Raw genomic sequence first — 18,551 nt, forward strand, 5'->3', positions numbered from 1 at the left:
ATTTCAAATATTTATACAAGACCAACTCATACATAAAATAGATCCAAACTTAAACTGTACACGATATAAGCCATCCAGTCACGTGAATAAGCACTCCAAGCTTTTATTCGCCTTGAGCCCTGTGGGGGGGGAAATAAAACATTTTTGGGGTGAGCTAAAAGCCCAGTGAGTAACCAGTAAAATCAGTACTCAAATAGTTTTCACAAAAATTTATTTCATTGATGTCATGGTTCAGAAATCAGATGTACGTATTTTTGCTCTCGTGAGCCAGTGAAATCATTGTAATGTTTTAGATGTTCAATAAGTAATCGGGGGTAAAAATGTAATTTTGTTACAGGTCAACATTTGCACAGTGAGAGTAAAACAAAAGCAGAAAATGACACCACATGGTAATTCCACAAAGCTCAATGAGCTAAAATCTCAATAAGGTTCCGAACATGAAATTACATAACAAAGCCAACACATTAACCATCAATAATCAATAATTCAAGAAACATTTACAATGGAAAGCGATAGTAACATTCATGAAAGGATACATTCATTCTCCTGACATTTCCTCGCTCATTTGATCATTTATTTCATTTCATTCACACCGTCCCTGGCTTTTGGCCAGGCTCCACCAACCTACATAGGTAATACTCGAGTATACCAAACGTTCACCCAAGTTCCTAATCGCCTGACCGAGTCCGCTTCTGGCTCAAGACGATCGGTAACAAGGGACAATGGCCAGTTCAGCCCAAAAGGCTTACATTCATGCGCAAGTAACATTTCAATCGAAAATTTCACATTTATCGAGGTCGAGTGCGATAAAGTACACACTCGCCTCGAAAACTCGTTTTGGAAATCATTATAAGCGCTTAACACGTTATCAACCAAAATACAAATCATGAAGTCAAGAAATATATCAAACAAGGCACACTCACATGCCAGCACGCATGATATGCAAGAAAACATTTCAAAAGTAACTTTGGAAACAGTTCAAAAGTAAATAACGTAAGAAATGGTTCATAAATAACTTTAGAAGTAGTTTGAGGTCACTCACCTCCATGGCTCAGAAACCATCCATCATATATCATTGCCTTGCTCAAACCCAAGTCTTAGATCACAAACTCAATGCAAACAAATCCTTTAAAAGTTCGGACAGCACTTCCCCTAAATTTGCTTACTTTTCCAGCCGTCATGGCTTCATGATTTCCTCATTCCAACCCAAAGTACACACACAACAACAAGTTCATCCAATAGCCATTCAGCAAACTCCAAGTAGTACTAGTACAAGTCAAACTAGGGAAAAGTTTGGAAATGAAAGTTAAGCTCAAAACTAGAAAAACAGTTTTGATGTCATTTTGCGGTAATGGTACCAAAGGCACTACGATTGTCGGATGAAGGTACAAGATACACCGTTTCGAATCTAAGAGATAGGGCTACAATATTGAAGAAGGTCACTCAATCAAGTTTCGAGTGTAACCAGGTCAAAAAATGCAAGATACTACACCAGAATCACAAAAACAGCTTCACAGAACGCATTCTAGCGGAAACATCATAACTCAGGCTCTCCAAGTCCAAATCCAGAAATTCCAAAACCAGCTGAAAGCTAAGAAATAGGGATAAATTTCATCAGAAGGCCTCAACATCCAATTCGGAAGCAATTCCAGCCAAAACAACCAATTACAGTCGCAAATCCCAATTTCGAGTAAACCAGAACAGCAATAGTAATTTTGACTTTTCTCACTCTACGCTACTCTGATTGACCTGAAATTTTGTAGGCACCTCTAAAATGTCATTACCTACAACTTTCATGTTTTAAGAAAAGGCCAATTCGGCCTCTATATAGGACCTAAAAATTCGGACAGAATGTTCATCACAAAACCCTCACTTTTCAATTTTTGGTCCAAAACAGAAATTGGTTGCAATTAATCACTTTTTCCACCTCCTAGAGTCATTAAACATCATTTCCAATCATCATATATAACCACACAACCATGTTCATATTAAAACAGAAAAATCCCCAAAAATTATAAAACTTCATCAAGTCCACCACAACTCAAGATATAATCCATCAAACCATCTCTTTAGCCATCACAAGTCACTAATTTACCATTATTGGAAACAAACAATGAATCTTTACACACCATACCTTGATACCTCACAAAAGATAGTAGCTTAGTGGTTCCTTCTCCAAAATAACTCCACCAAGACCTTGGAATCTCCTTAGTAACCAACTTTTATGGAGTGATTTGCAATTCCATCGGTTAAAACTCAAGATTGAAGTAAGAAATTGGAGTGAAAGATGAAGGTTTTTCTCTCTCTCTTGCTCTCCAAGTTTCAGCCATGAGAAGGAAGAAATGGCTTGATTTTTGGTCAAATTTTGGTTTTAGTAAAGTTAAGGTAAGATGGTCAAAAGTCCAAGAGTGAATAGGATAGTGACACTTGTCACCTTTAGATGTAAAACTTATCTTTTTGTCTCTCCAATACAAATATCTTAACACTTTGTAAAATAATATCACTCAATACAAAATTCCTACAAGTTGTCAAAAATATAATGCATTTACCGCACTAGCGGGTCCCACGTCCAAAATACGCTCTTAATTTCTCAAAAACTAACCGATACTAGAAAAATCATTTTAAAACTATTTTTGCTCATAAACTTTATCTGGGGAATTTTTCTAATCAAGAAAATGTAGAAAAGGCGGGCGTTAAAAAAATAAACCCTAGAAAATTAGAAAATTTCCGGGTTCTCAAACTCATTTTTTTCGGGGCGTCACATGATACATGCCAATACTTGATGTGGTGTCGTTTGGACGAGTATCCAACGGCCATTACTATTACTACTGAACTCAACCCCATTGGTAGTCGATTGAATCGAGCTGGCGAGGGCTTGGTCGTGAAAATTGACGAGCCATGGGAACTGTTATAAGGAATCATTGAGTATGAGACTCTTGGTTCCGGTATACTCGAGTATTACCAAATTTCTACTGTTTGGAGTTCGAGCCCGGTAGGGGTATGTTGGGTGGAAGGAATGGAAGTCAAGTGGAGCCTACGTTTGGTTACTCTTAAACATTGACGGAGGGTCAATGAAGTCCGATCAAGTTTGCAAGCGAGGAAAGGGGCTCTTGAGAGCCGTCTGTATCCTTTTATTAACACTATTGATGTGTGTTCTTGGCTTACTTTTGATGAATTGGAATGAAAAGCTTTATGCTTATATGAACTTTGCTGCTTAAGTGATAGTATCTCACTGGGCATAAGCTCACTCTATTCCTTTTGTTTTCCTTACAGGAATTTGACTATTTTTGGAATGGCTTTGATAGTTGGTTGTCGAGTTGAGCTAGTTGTCCATACATTTTGTATAGCTCCTCAAAGAATGAAACCCTAGATGTACTTTGATCGTTCCCTCTTTTGAATTGTAAGATTGAAACCGCACATGTGTAAATGGGATTGGAAACTTTTGTATGCTATTTTGGTATGTAAATGCTAAATTTCAAGTGGTATGGGTTTGATTGGTGTTTGGTTGGATTTTGGACAGGTTTGGATTTCAAACGGCGAAAGAAAAAAAATTGGCGACAAAAGATAGGGTCGAATCCGGCCAAGAATCCGACCAAAAATTGGCCGGATTAGCGGCCGGATTGCCCTAGGATTTTTGGGAAATCCGGCCTTGCTCTCTGGCCAGTATCCGGCCAGGAATCCGGCTGGAAATCTGGCCAGATTCCGGCCAGATTCTGACGTGTCGGTTACTGTTCATGTTCGGCTCCGATTTTCATTTTTTTATTTTGTGATTTTAACTTGTTTATGCGCGTTTATATGTTCCTGAACGTTTGAAATCACTTTGAACTGTCCCGTTAGTCCTGGCCAGAGTTGGGCAAGCAGTCCGCTAACCCCTTTGGTTCGCCTTAGAGGAAGGTGGGGCTGTCACAGTTTAGGCATCTAAATGCTTTTAATGATTTAATTTCACATTTATGTGATTATTTGTGATGCCTTGACCTTTTCTTTTATTTTGGAGGGTAAATGAGTAATTTCACTCCATTAGGGCTCCATCTCCAGGGAGGTACACCCTATCCCTTATTTCTTACTTTATTTGATCCTACGTGCCCTATGTGATTTTATATGTTTAATTGCATGCCTCTTAAATGTTTTTTTATTATTTATTTATTTATTCGCTTTGTTGGCTTTAGTTTGTATATTTATTTTTAGTTCAATTTTGATCATTTGAAAGGCACTCGAATGCCAAAATTGTAATAGTTAGGATTTTTTTTTACTTTCTAAATTTTTTCCCCTTTTAGATTGTAGTTAGGCATACCCTTCTGTAATAGATAGGGCTTATGGGTTATGTGCTTTGTGCCTGTGTGTTTATTGCTTTCCTAAGATTTGGCATCTAGATAAGCATGCTTATATGCTATGTGATATGTAAAACTATGTGTTTTGCATGCCTATTTGCTTTAGTATTATATCTGATTGTGTATGGAATGCACGTTACTGTGGCTAGTCCGATGCTAGTCATGGTCTTCCCTTTGAGCTCTTACAAGTCCAATGCTTGTGAAAGAGCATTAGTGAAGGGCTAGTCCAATGCTAGACCCAATAGGGCCGTTCCCCTTTCGCTAGTGTCATATCCGCATGCCTTCACTACATTTTCATTCATTTTTCCTTTTAGTATTTTTACATTTTTTGCATGAACCCTTACCCTTTTCCCGCATTTGAAACATGATCTTTAAGTCTTTACATTTCATTCTAGTTATTAGGGTCATCTGCTTGATTAGGTTAGGGAGTCACCCTTCTGGTAAGGGAAACAGACGAGTTTGGCTACACATAACCTTAGCACGCTTGTTTTCTTTCTAACTAAAAGGCAAATCAAAAGTCACGATTTAGGGTCTCCCCGTACCCGTTTTGCTTGCATTCCTTTAGGGCTCATGTATTTCTAAGGCACATCACTTTGCACTTTCCCTTTGCACATTTTCACTATCACTGTACCAACTATCACTTTTCACTCTCATTTCACTTTACACTCTCTCACATATGCACATTTACACTTTTACATACTCATTTGCACACCCGCACCTTATACTCTCCCTCATTTGTACACGTGCACTTTTACATACTCATTGGCACCCTTGCACTTTACACATCCATTAACGCACTTCACTTTGCACAGTTGCACCTGACATTCGTTTTTACACTCAAAGACATTTTCGCACACACTCATTTTTTCTCATGATTACTCGAGCATTCATTTGCATTTATTCGTGACATCTTGGAGGGCTTATCCTTGGCTATCACAACTCATGTGATCTAGTCCGATTGAGTCTCTAAGAGATATTTGTCCCTTTCGATTCATCATTAGATTTAGATTTGCATTCATGTTAGACACGTCCAAATGCGATACATCTTTTGGTTAGAAACTAGGAGAATCATGACTAAATCATGCAACTAGCTTAGGCTAGGTTGAGAGGGTGCCTTAGACATTGTCTTTGCCTTCCCTCTATTCAACCGTGACCCCCCAACCATTTTCTCTGATTTGACGAAGATTTTGGAGTCAATCTAAAAAGGTTTTACATTTTTTAAAACCCGCATTTTTGGGTGACTTGGTACACCCTAACTCAATACCAAGTGGTGACTCCTACACTTTTACCAAAATCTTTTTAGATTACTATTTTTGGCCGAACTGTCGTATTTCAAAGTCCCATGGCCTTTTCCTTTTATTTTAAATACCAAATCATCAATTTTTGATCCATACGTCACTCGTTTTACAAAAAATGGGGCGCGACAGCTAACCTCTAATTATCTCCTAACAACGTGTAAAATAATATCCTTTTATACAAAATTTCACCTAGTCATCAAAATTTATTACACTTAACGCACTAGCAGGTCCCACATCTAATATACACTACTAACGTCACATGAACTAATTTATAATAGAAAAATATTTTAAAAACTTGATTCCCTTATAAAAATATCTAGAAAATTAATATAATAAAGAAAAGTATAGAAAATGTATGCAAGAAAATAAAATAATGACTAAAAAATAAGAAAATTTTCGGGTTCTCACACTCTCTCCCTCTTAAAAGAATTTCATCCTCGAAATTTCTCACCTTGATTAACAAACAGCTCAGGATATTTTGTTACGCCCCCACTTCTCTCTAAGGCGAATCAAAGGGTATCCGCGGGATGCCTGCCCAACTCTCGCCAAGACTCGGTACAATTCCCGTTCAAGTTTAATGCAATACTAGCCATCATAACAAGATAAAGTAAGAAAGAGAAGTCACTTCCACAATTAACATTCAAACTTATACCGCGAGTTCCAAAATACATCAAGTACCCAATTCTTAAATCAGGATCCCAAAAATATACATCAAATTCCAAAATATATAACAGCCAAAATATCTAGTCAATTGCATTCGAAACCCTAATACACAAGTACATCTGGAGGATTTGTCCGAGATTCACTCCAAGTCCTTTCCTGTTAAGGAAAACAAATATACGGGATGAGCAAAGCGCTCGTGAGGCCAAGAACACATATGCAAGCACCTATCCCAAGTAGCAAGCCCAAATAACAAGTCAAATGATAAAGTACGAGTAGTTAACAATTTCAATGAAATATAACTAGAAACAATTCAAGTACATGGTAGCTCTCAGGAGGTAAGTTCCACTTGATTTGCCAATGTTATTCGTATACCTTCCCGCAATGACTCTCTGTCAACCAGGTTCGTATTTCCAAACCGTAAATCTCCACTTACTTCTCATGTCCGTCCACCGTATACTACACCGAACCCGCACGATATTTATAAGGTAATACTCCACGAGTATGCCAAGCGAGATCTCTCCAATAGATCAAGCTTTTCATGTGGTTCTCATGACTCACCGAGATTCCCGACCAAACCCATACTGGCTTGAGTTCTAAGGTCAGCCTATGAGTTTGGGCATCCCCCATGTACATTTGAGTGTTGAAGAGATTCACTCCAATGACGTATGCAGCCATAGCATACTATTTCATGTTATTCAAGCATTTAATATATCCAAGCATTTGACATATTTTCAAGCATTTGATATATTCCAACATTTCAAGCATGAATTACTCATTTCAAATGAGAACGAGTACGATAAAATACACACTCGACTCCATTTTCAAAATCTCAAGTCATTGATAACAAATAAGCATCACGTTTACAGGATTTCAACTAGTCATACACTTGACACTCACCAAGTAAACAAAGAAGAAATGTCACTTGAAATTTAGGCGTTCACCGTGGGATCCTCTTGAAGGTTTTCGTGCGAGCTTGAGCAATTAATAGTGGATTATTGTAAGGATCGAAGACAACCAAGTGGAAGAGATAAACAATGTAAAGATCACAAACGTAACAATAAGTAAATAAAAAGGAAAGAATTGCAAACCAATTAGCTACCCACCTCCTCTTGAGGTTGTAGATTAATTCAAACAAGTTTCTTCAAATTGATGAATTACAATCACTCTTGTGTACAAAGAAAGGTTCACCTCCTCCTTACCCCGAACTCCACTCGGTCAAATTAGGACGTTTTACTATCTTTCAGGACAACCCTGGCAGAGCTACACTCACGAAGTATTCACTCATAAATGAAAAGCTTACAATGAACCTCACACTACTAAGATTACAAATCTTTCTTGGAGAGTATTTTCTCAATAAAATCACTCTAGATCTTTTGTATTTTCAGTGTGCAAAAGTTATTTGAAAATTCTGACCATACTCTATTTATAGGAGACCAAGAAAGTGGTTCATTAAAGTTTCCAACATATAGAAAGTAGCTGAACAATCAACTAGCCGTTGGAATATCGGACGTCCGGTGCTCCTGTTTTTTGCGTCCGACAACAGGCAGTGAGTTTAAGAAATTTTTTTCAATTCTATCGGACGTCCGATGCAAGCTCTTTGTGCGTCCGACAGCAAACAAAGAGATTTGAGAAATCATCCTGTTTCTATCGGACGTCCGGTGGAGACATATTCAGCCTCCGAAGTTACGCAATGATTATCGGACGTCCGATCCAAGCGTCCGACAGCTTTCAGCAGCCTTTGTTCCTTTCAATTGCATTTGATCTTTGAATCTGATTTGCTTCACAACTGAAAATATTTCTTGAAGAAATATTAGTATTATCCATTGTTTTGTAAACATCAAAAGTTAGGGACCAAGGTCAATATTCTCCCCCTTTTTAATGATGACAAAACAATGGATGGAAGACGGAAAAAGATTGAGCATATGAGCATAAGCTCCCCCTCACTCATTGTATCCAGACTTATAATTTCAGAATAACCCCTCCTTACATATAGCATTCATTTCTCCCCCTTTTTGCCATCAATCTCATACCGTAATCCAGTAACAATAACAGAGAATCCAATATTCCAAACAAAAACAGAGAAATGATACCAGAATTCAGCAATCACCAACATACCAACATCTCACAGAGACTTGATATCAAAAGAAGTACCATCATATTACAAAGAATTTAACAAAGCAAATCATCATTAGATCAGAATTGTTCTTTTCTCTCCCTTTTTGACATCATACAAATTCAGTAATATTAAAAAAAAATCAAGAAAAACTCAGTTCAAAATATCAGAAACATCAAAAGAGAATTACAAAAAAAAAGCATTATGAACAAAAATCTCATTAATCTTACCAATATTTCCTACTTGTTAGAGTTAATATCATGTCTAACTATCCACATACATTTCATGCCTCTTCTTATGTTCTTTCTCATATAACAGTCACTTTTCATGTGACTTTTTTAACAACAAAAATTACACAAAATCAAAGAGTTATTTACATGAATAGGTTTAATAAATCTTGCTTGTCTTCTCTTATAAATAGCAAAGTCATTTGCACCAAAATTTAACTTCTTCTCATGAGTGCAAAGATGATCCTTTGATTTATTACCTTGAAAGCAGTCTTGTTTTTTATGTTGGAGCAACTCATTTAAATTATCCATTCTTCTTTTCAAATCACCTTGTTCCTTTTTAAACATTTCACAAAGTCTTATTTTTCTATCAAACTCAAAGTGTAGAACAGTCTCACTTTTTTTTAAGAAATCACTTTCAGTTTTCAATTTTTTATTTTTTTGAAAAAGACATGCCAAGTGTGTACTTTTCTATCTACGGTCGGGTATTCGTAAACATTGACGGAGGGTCAATGAGATTGGATCAAGAATGTAAGCGTGGAAACGGGCTCTTGAGAGCCATCCGTATCCTTTTACCGACTTGTTTACTTCTTATGTGTGTACTTGAAATGAAAGATTATGCTTATGTGATCTTTACTGCTTATGTGGTAGTAACTCACTGGGCTTTAGCTCATCCCGTTCCATTTGTTTTCCTTACAGGGATATAATTACTTTTGGGAATGATTTGGATAGTCGATTGCCAAGTTGAGCTAGTGTAAATGGCTTTTGTTTAGCTTGTTGAATGAAACCCTATTGTGTATTGGGTTCATTTCCTTTTGATAGGCAAACCGAATATGTACTTCCATGATGAATGATTTTGGTAGGCCGTTTTGGCTTGTAAATGTTGAATTGATGTATATATATATGTTTGGTTTGATTTCGGATCAATGCGATTTTCAAACGAAAAGGAAAAAAATTTTTGGCGCGAATGAACAGTACCAAATCCGGCCAGGAATCCGGCCAGAAACTGGCCGGATTGAAGGCCGGATTGCCTGAGAAAAATTGGAAATCCGGCCAATTGCATTCGGCCTGATATCCGGCCAGACAATCCGGCCAGAATCTTGGCCGGATTGCCGGCCGGATTGCGAGGGAAAATTGAAATTTTTGAGATTGCTCTCGGCCTTGTATCCGGCCGGATTCTGACGTGTCTTCTACTGTTCATCTTCGGCTTTGATTTTCATTTTTTTTTATTTTGCGATTTTGACTTGTTTGCGCGCTTCAATATGTTCCGGAACGTAATAGATCGACGTAAACTGATCCGTAGTCCTGGCGAGAGCTGGGCAGGCAGTCCGCTAACCTCTTTGGTTCGCCTTAGGGGAAAGTGGGGCTGTTACAAGTGGTATCAGAGCCACGTCGCGTGGTCTCTGCGCGGAGTGAGACTGGGCCAAGTGGTGTTGTGGTCCTAATTTCATGGATATGTCTAAGTGCTCGTTTGAGCATAGCTTATGAACCGGGCATGTAATAAGTGTACGAATCATTATCATGGGACTCGAGGAAGTTAGGTGTGTATGTCGGGTAGGAATCTTTAATAAGGATGGTTTACTCTTGGGACCGGCCGGCTCGAGATGTGAATTATCTTAAACGAGATTCTTGCGCTCGGATACGAAAGATATGAGGGCCTAGGTTAGAAAAGATTTGGTGAACTAGAAAGGCGATTCTATGGAACTTCGTGTGGTTTGTTCGGGTATGGTTAAGCGTGATCGACCTTGATTAAGATATAAATATATGGACGAAGCCCTAGAAGGGAAAAAGCTTTTCGTGAGTTCTTTTGCACTTGTGACCTAGTTGTTCAAAGTCCTTTTGAGGACCCTATTGTTTCATGCAATGACTTCATATGTACTTGACTGACTGTTCCGTATGATTGCTTAACCTGGTTATGTGATCTATGTATACGTGTTATATGTTTAGATGCTCTTCGCAGTAAATGTTTGAGTTGCTTATTCTTGTTTCATTGTTCCTGTCTGGTGCTACGGAAAGGAGGGTTAGGTGCCCTTTAACAGTATATTTATTTGGTGACCTAGATTGACTTAGATTTGATGGAAGGCACCCGCAGTGGTCGAGGCCGTGGACGCAGGGGTAGGCAACCCACACCGGTTAGGGGTACGGGGGAAACCTCTACTGGACCCAATCTGGAACCGCAAGTAAACCCTAATGTGCAAATAGCTGCTACTATGCAGCAAATGACAGACCTGCTAGCACAAGTAGTGCAGCAACAAGCCCAGAACCCAAACCTTAACCCCGGAAACCCTGGCCATCATATCGAGAGCGAAGATAGAGCTCTCGAACGTTTTCAAAAGTTCGCTCCGCCAAAGTTTGTTAGGGGACCCGACCCGGACGTTGCCGAGAGATGGCTTGAAAAGATGGTGGATATATTTGCAGCCTTACACTACTCTGACGAACGGCAGGTGACTTTTGCCGTGTTCCAGCTTGAGGGGGCAGCCCGTTCCTGGTGGAACGTAATTCGGCAGAAATGGGAACGAGAACAGACACCTAGAACTTGGGTGAACTTCATTAGAGAATTCAATGCGAAGTTTTTCCCTCCTCTAGTTCAGGAGAGGAAGGAAGACGGGTTTATTCGACTCCGCCAAGGAGCTAAAACTGTGGCGGAATATGAGAGCCAATTCACCCGCCTATCCAAATTTGCGCCCGAACTCATCATGACCGAGCAACGAAGAATACAGCGATTTGTCCAGGGCCTGAACGTAGAAATCCAGAAGGACCTCGCGGCAGCCCAAATTAACGCCTTCAGTGAAGCAGTGGAAAAGGCACAACGAGTGGAGAATGCTAGGCTCCAGGTGAAAACCTTTCAGGCGAAAAAGAGAGGATTTTCTGGAAGTAGTTCGGGGCAGGAGGATGAAGGTACCCCTCCCAAGTTTGGACGAGGAACGGGAGGAGTAAGGATGCCGGGAGTGTCACAAGAGAGCCCGTCAAGAGGAGGCTCGGTTTCTGTAGCACGCGGACCCTGCGGGTATTGCGGAAAATTAAACCACTCGGAGGACAATTGCTGGAGAAAAGGAGGAAAATGCTTGCTCTGTGGTAGTGCCGAACATCAAATTGCTAACTGTCCAGCTCGCCTGCGCGAGAGGCAAGGGACTCTGCCACCAACCACGACCCACCCTGACCAGTCGAAGGGGGACAAGGATGGATCAAAAGTGTCCTCTCGGGTGTACTCCTTAGAACAACATCAAGGCTTTGACCCATTAGAGGACGTGGAAGGTAAGAATTTACTGAACCTGGCCAGTGAAGGGGCACAGATTTGTTAGCAAAGTATAAAGCTCAATTTAATCCCGGAGTAGTCAATGATAAGGAATTTCGAGGACGAAATTCTTTTAAGGGGGGGGAGAGTGTGAGAACCCGTAAAAACCCTAATTATTTTCCTAGGGTTTCTTCTCCCCTTAATTGCATGTTTTCTGCATTTTCTGGCTTAGAAATATTTTCTTAGTGGATTTTATGAGCAATTATAGTTTTAAGATGATTTTTCTAGCATTGGAGAAATTTTAGAAAATTAAGAGTAAATAGTGGACGTGGGACCCACTAGTGCGAAAAGTTCGGAAAAATTCGGCCAATAAGGTTAAGTTTCGGATACTGTGTAAAATTTATCGGGTGTTAAGAGATAAGTAGTGTGTGTGAAGTGATTGATGTGAGAGAGAAAAGAAAGATAAGAATGCATTTAATGAGGTGACAAGTGTCACTTTCTCATTGGTTGGACTTTAAGAATTACTATTCACTTTCTTGACTTTTTTGACCAAAGGATTAAATATCAAAAATTGCACAAAATTCACCATTTTTCTCTCCTTGTTGGCCGGCCACCTTGAGCAAGAAAGGAAGGAGATTTCTTCAATTTTCAAGCTTCTACTTGGTGCAAATCAACCAAAAACATTTGCTTCCATCCATTTCACTCCATAAAATCCTATCTTCTAGTGCTAGTAAGGGTTGTAGTGAGGTTTGTTTGAAGAGCTAAGGTGTCCAACATCCCTTTCTCTCTTGTTTCTTGGTAAGTGAAGCTTGAACACCCTACTACATCTAATGATGCTTATGCTTGGCTTAGAAGTGGCTAAAGTGGTGGATTATATGATTTATCTCTTGATTTGGCTTGTTTTGGTGAAGTTTTTATTTTATTGGGAATTTTTCTGGTTTAATATGAAATGAATGTTGTGGCCATCTTTGATGATTGGCAATGGACAATAATGGCTCTAGTAGGTATGTTTGATAAGTATTTGCAATCAATTTTGGATTTGGTGTGAAAATTGGAAAGTTAGGGTTTATAAAATCCCAATTCTGTCCGGTTTTAGATCATTGGGTTAGAGGCCGAATTGGACTTTGTTCAAAACATGAAAGTTGTAGGTATTGATGTGTTTGAGGTGCCTGTAAAATTTCAGGCCATTTGGATTAGTGTAGAGTGAGATATGACGAAATTACTGTAGCTGTTCTGCTTTGGACAGAATGCGAAAACTGCAATAGTAATTGGCCATTTTGACTGGAATTGGTTTGGATTTTGGAGTTGGTGTCTTCTGATGAAATGTAGCCGGATGTCTTAGCTAACATATGCCTTTGGAATTTCGGCATTTGGACTTGTATGGACTGAGATATACCGATTACAGTTTTCTGTATTTTGCAAACCTGTTTTGGGAATTCTGGTATAGCATTTGGCATTTTTGACCTAGTTAAGCTAGGAACTGGACTGAGTGACCTTCTACATTGTTGTAGCCCTGTTTCTTAGCTTCGAAACGGTGGGTCTTACACCCCCATCCGATGACCGTAGTGAATTTGACGCCATTACCGCATTTTAAGGTCAAACACGGTTTTCTTATCAAGGCCTAAGTTAAAGCCCTTTCCTAATTTCTGGTTGCCTATGATGCTTATATATGGTTATAAAACCCTATTGGGGTTGTGATTGGCATTGTTTTATGGCTCGGTATTGAGTCTCATAGTACTTGCTTACGTGTTCTAGGGCGTGACGGTGGTTCACGACATTCCCCTGACGGAAGTGCATGACATAGCACTTAATTGCTTTGTGAGTATACTACTCACTTACTTGTTATAATATGGCTTAGCTCTATGTATATTTGATGCCTTGAAGGCTTAATTGGTTATTGGAAGTGATTGAGGTGAGGGTGTACTTGACCGCCCTCACCCCTTGTGATTTCATTCATGACTGCTTACTGTTATACTGAAATACTGCACTGGCTATATGAGTTATTGAATTGCAATCTTGGAAAACTGATTTGGTGTTGTTTGGACGATGTCCAACAACCTTACTGTATTACTGAGCTCAACCCTGTTTGGTAGTCAATTGGATCGAGCCGGCGAGGGCTTGGTCGTGAAGATTGAATTGCCACGGGGACTGTACTGGGGAACCTTGTGGTAATGAGACCCTTGGTTCCGGTATACTCGAGTATTACCAAAAGCTACTGAATTGGAGTGCGGGCCCGGTTGGGGTGTGTTTGGTGGAAGGAATGGAGTGAAGTGAGATCTACGGTCGGGTATTCGTAAACATTGACGGAGGGTCAATGAGATTGGATCAAGAATGTAAGCGTGGAAACGGGCTCTTGAGAGCCATCCGTATCCTTTTACCGACTTGTTTACTTCTTATGTGTGTACTTGAAATGAAAGATTATGCTTATGTGATCTTTACTGCTTATGTGGTAGTAACTCACTGGGCTTTAGCTCATCCCGTTCCATTTGTTTTCCTTACAGGGATATAATTACTTTTGGGAATGATTTGGATAGTCGATTGCCAAGTTGAGCTAGTGTAAATGGCTTTTGTTTAGCTTGTTGAATGAAACCCTATTGTGTATTGGGTTCATTTCCTTTTGATAGGCAAACCGAATATGTACTTCCATGATGAATGATTTTGGTAGGCCGTTTTGGCTTGTAAATGTTGAATTGATGTATATATATATGTTTGGTTTGATTTCGGATCAATGCGATTTTCAAACGAAAAGGAAAAAAATTTTTGGCGCGAATGAACAGTACCAAATCCGGCCAGGAATCCGGCCAGAAACTGGCCGGATTGAAGGCCGGATTGCCTGAGAAAAATTGGAAATCCGGCCAATTGCATTCGGCCTGATATCCGGCCAGACAATCCGGCCAGAATCTTGGCCGGATTGCCGGCCGGATTGCGAGGGAAAATTGAAATTTTTGAGATTGCTCTCGGCCTTGTATCCGGCCGGATTCTGACGTGTCTTCTACTGTTCATCTTCGGCTTTGATTTTCATTTTTTTTTATTTTGCGATTTTGACTTGTTTGCGCGCTTCAATATGTTCCGGAACGTAATAGATCGACGTAAACTGATCCGTAGTCCTGGCGAGAGCTGGGCAGGCAGTCCGCTAACCTCTTTGGTTCGCCTTAGGGGAAAGTGGGGCTGTTACAAGTGGTATCAGAGCCACGTCGCGTGGTCTCTGCGCGGAGTGAGACTGGGCCAAGTGGTGTTGTGGTCCTAATTTCATGGATATGTCTAAGTGCTCGTTTGAGCATAGCTTATGAACCGGGCATGTAATAAGTGTACGAATCATTATCATGGGACTCGAGGAAGTTAGGTGTGTATGTCGGGTAGGAATCTTTAATAAGGATGGTTTACCCTTGGGACCGGCCGGCTCGAGATGTGAATTATCTTAAACGAGATTCTTGCGCTCGGATACGAAAGATATGAGGGCCTAGGTTAGAAAAGATTTGGTGAACTAGAAAGGCGATTCTATGGAACTTCGTGTGGTTTGTTCGGGTATGGTTAAGCGTGATCGACCTTGATTAAGATATAAATATATGGACGAAGCCCTAGAAGGGAAAAAGCTTTTCGTGAGTTCTTTTGCACTTGTGACCTAGTTGTTCAAAGTCCTTTTGAGGACCCTATTGTTTCATGCAATGACTTCATATGTACTTGACTGACTGTTCCGTATGATTGCTTAACCTGGTTATGTGATCTATGTATACGTGTTATATGTTTAGATGCTCTTCGCAGTAAATGTTTGAGTTGCTTATTCTTGTTTCATTGTTCCTGTCTGGTGCTACGGAAAGGAGGGTTAGGTGCCCTTTAACAGTATATTTATTTGGTGACCTAGATTGACTTAGATTTGATGGAAGGCACCCGCAGTGGTCGAGGCCGTGGACGCAGGGGTAGGCAACCCACACCGGTTAGGGGTACGGGGGAAACCTCTACTGGACCCAATCTGGAACCGCAAGTAAACCCTAATGTGCAAATAGCTGCTACTATGCAGCAAATGACAGACCTGCTAGCACAAGTAGTGCAGCAACAAGCCCAGAACCCAAACCTTAACCCCGGAAACCCTGGCCATCATATCGAGAGCGAAGATAGAGCTCTCGAACGTTTTCAAAAGTTCGCTCCGCCAAAGTTTGTTGGGGGACCCGACCCGGACGTTGCCGAGAGATGGCTTGAAAAGATGGTGGATATATTTGCAGCCTTACACTACTCTGACGAACGGCAGGTGACTTTTGCCGTGTTCCAGCTTGAGGGGGCAGCCCGTTCCTGGTGGAACGTAATTCGGCAGAAATGGGAACGAGAACAGACACCTAGAACTTGGGTGAACTTCATTAGAGAATTCAATGCGAAGTTTTTCCCTCCTCTAGTTCAGGAGAGGAAGGAAGACGGGTTTATTCGACTCCGCCAAGGAGCTAAAACTGTGGCGGAATATGAGAGCCAATTCACCCGCCTATCCAAATTTGCGCCCGAACTCATCATGACCGAGCAACGAAGAATACAGCGATTTGTCCAGGGCCTGAACGTAGAAATCCAGAAGGACCTCGCGGCAGCCCAAATTAACGCCTTCAGTGAAGCAGTGGAAAAGGCACAACGAGTGGAGAATGCTAGGCTCCAGGTGAAAACCTTTCAGGCGAAAAAGAGAGGATTTTCTGGAAGTAGTTCGGGGCAGGAGGATGAAGGTACCCCTCCCAAGTTTGGACGAGGAACGGGAGGAGTAAGGATGCCGGGAGTGTCACAAGAGAGCCCGTCAAGAGGAGGCTCGGTTTCTGTAGCACGCGGACCCTGCGGGTATTGCGGAAAATTAAACCACTCGGAGGACAATTGCTGGAGAAAAGGAGGAAAATGCTTGCTCTGTGGTAGTGCCGAACATCAAATTGCTAACTGTCCAGCTCGCCTGCGCGAGAGGCAAGGGACTCTGCCACCAACCACGACCCACCCTGACCAGTCGAAGGGGGACAAGGATGGATCAAAAGTGTCCTCTCGGGTGTACTCCTTAGAACAACATCAAGGCTTTGACCCATTAGAGGACGTGGAAGGTAAGAATTTACTGAACCTGGCCAGTGAAGGGGCACAGATTTGTTAGCAAAGTATAAAGCTCAATTTAATCCCGGAGTAGTCAATGATAAGGAATTTCGAGGACGAAATTCTTTTAAGGGGGGGGAGAGTGTGAGAACCCGTAAAAACCCTAATTATTTTCCTAGGGTTTCTTCTCCCCTTAATTGCATGTTTTCTGCATTTTCTGGCTTAGAAATATTTTCTTAGTGGATTTTATGAGCAATTATAGTTTTAAGATGATTTTTCTAGCATTGGAGAAATTTTAGAAAATTAAGAGTAAATAGTGGACGTGGGACCCACTAGTGCGAAAAGTTCAGAAAAATTCGGCCAATAAGGTTAAGTTTCGGATACTGTGTAAAATTTATCGGGTGTTAAGAGATAAGTAGTGTGTGTGAAGTGATTGATGTGAGAGAGAAAAGAAAGATAAGAATGCATTTAATGAGGTGACAAGTGTCACTTTCTCATTGGTTGGACTTTAAGAATTACTATTCACTTTCTTGACTTTTTTGACCAAAGGATTAAATATCAAAAATTGCACAAAATTCACCATTTTTCTCTCCTTGTTGGCCGGCCACCTTGAGCAAGAAAGGAAGGAGATTTCTTCAATTTTCAAGCTTCTACTTGGTGCAAATCAACCAAAAACATTTGCTTCCATCCATTTCACTCCATAAAATCCTATCTTCTAGTGCTAGTAAGGGTTGTAGTGAGGTTTGTTTGAAGAGCTAAGGTGTCCAACATCCCTTTCTCTCTTGTTTCTTGGTAAGTGAAGCTTGAACACCCTACTACATCTAATGATGCTTATGCTTGGCTTAGAAGTGGCTAAAGTGGTGGATTATATGATTTATCTCTTGATTTGGCTTGTTTTGGTGAAGTTTTTATTTTATTGGGAATTTTTCTGGTTTAATATGAAATGAATGTTGTGGCCATCTTTGATGATTGGCAATGGACAATAATGGCTCTAGTAGGTATGTTTGATAAGTATTTGCAATCAATTTTGGATTTGGTGTGAAAATTGGAAAGTTAGGGTTTATAAAATCCCAATTCTGTCCGGTTTTAGATCATTGGGTTAGAGGCCGAATTGGACTTTGTTCAAAACATGAAAGTTGTAGGTATTGATGTGTTTGAGGTGCCTGTAAAATTTCAGGCCATTTGGATTAGTGTAGAGTGAGATATGACGAAATTACTGTAGCTGTTCTGCTTTGGACAGAATGCGAAAACTGCAATAGTAATTGGCCATTTTGACTGGAATTGGTTTGGATTTTGGAGTTGGTGTCTTCTGATGAAATGTAGCCGGATGTCTTAGCTAACATATGCCTTTGGAATTTCGGCATTTGGACTTGTATGGACTGAGATATACCGATTACAGTTTTCTGTATTTTGCAAACCTGTTTTGGGAATTCTGGTATAGCATTTGGCATTTTTGACCTAGTTAAGCTAGGAACTGGACTGAGTGACCTTCTACATTGTTGTAGCCCTGTTTCTTAGCTTCGAAACGGTGGGTCTTACACCCCCATCCGATGACCGTAGTGAATTTGACGCCATTACCGCATTTTAAGGTCAAACACGGTTTTCTTATCAAGGCCTAAGTTAAAGCCCTTTCCTAATTTCTGG

Source organism: Coffea arabica, chromosome 4c, assembly GCF_036785885.1.
Source record: "Coffea arabica cultivar ET-39 chromosome 4c, Coffea Arabica ET-39 HiFi, whole genome shotgun sequence".
NCBI classification, from domain to species: Eukaryota; Viridiplantae; Streptophyta; class Magnoliopsida; order Gentianales; family Rubiaceae; genus Coffea; species Coffea arabica.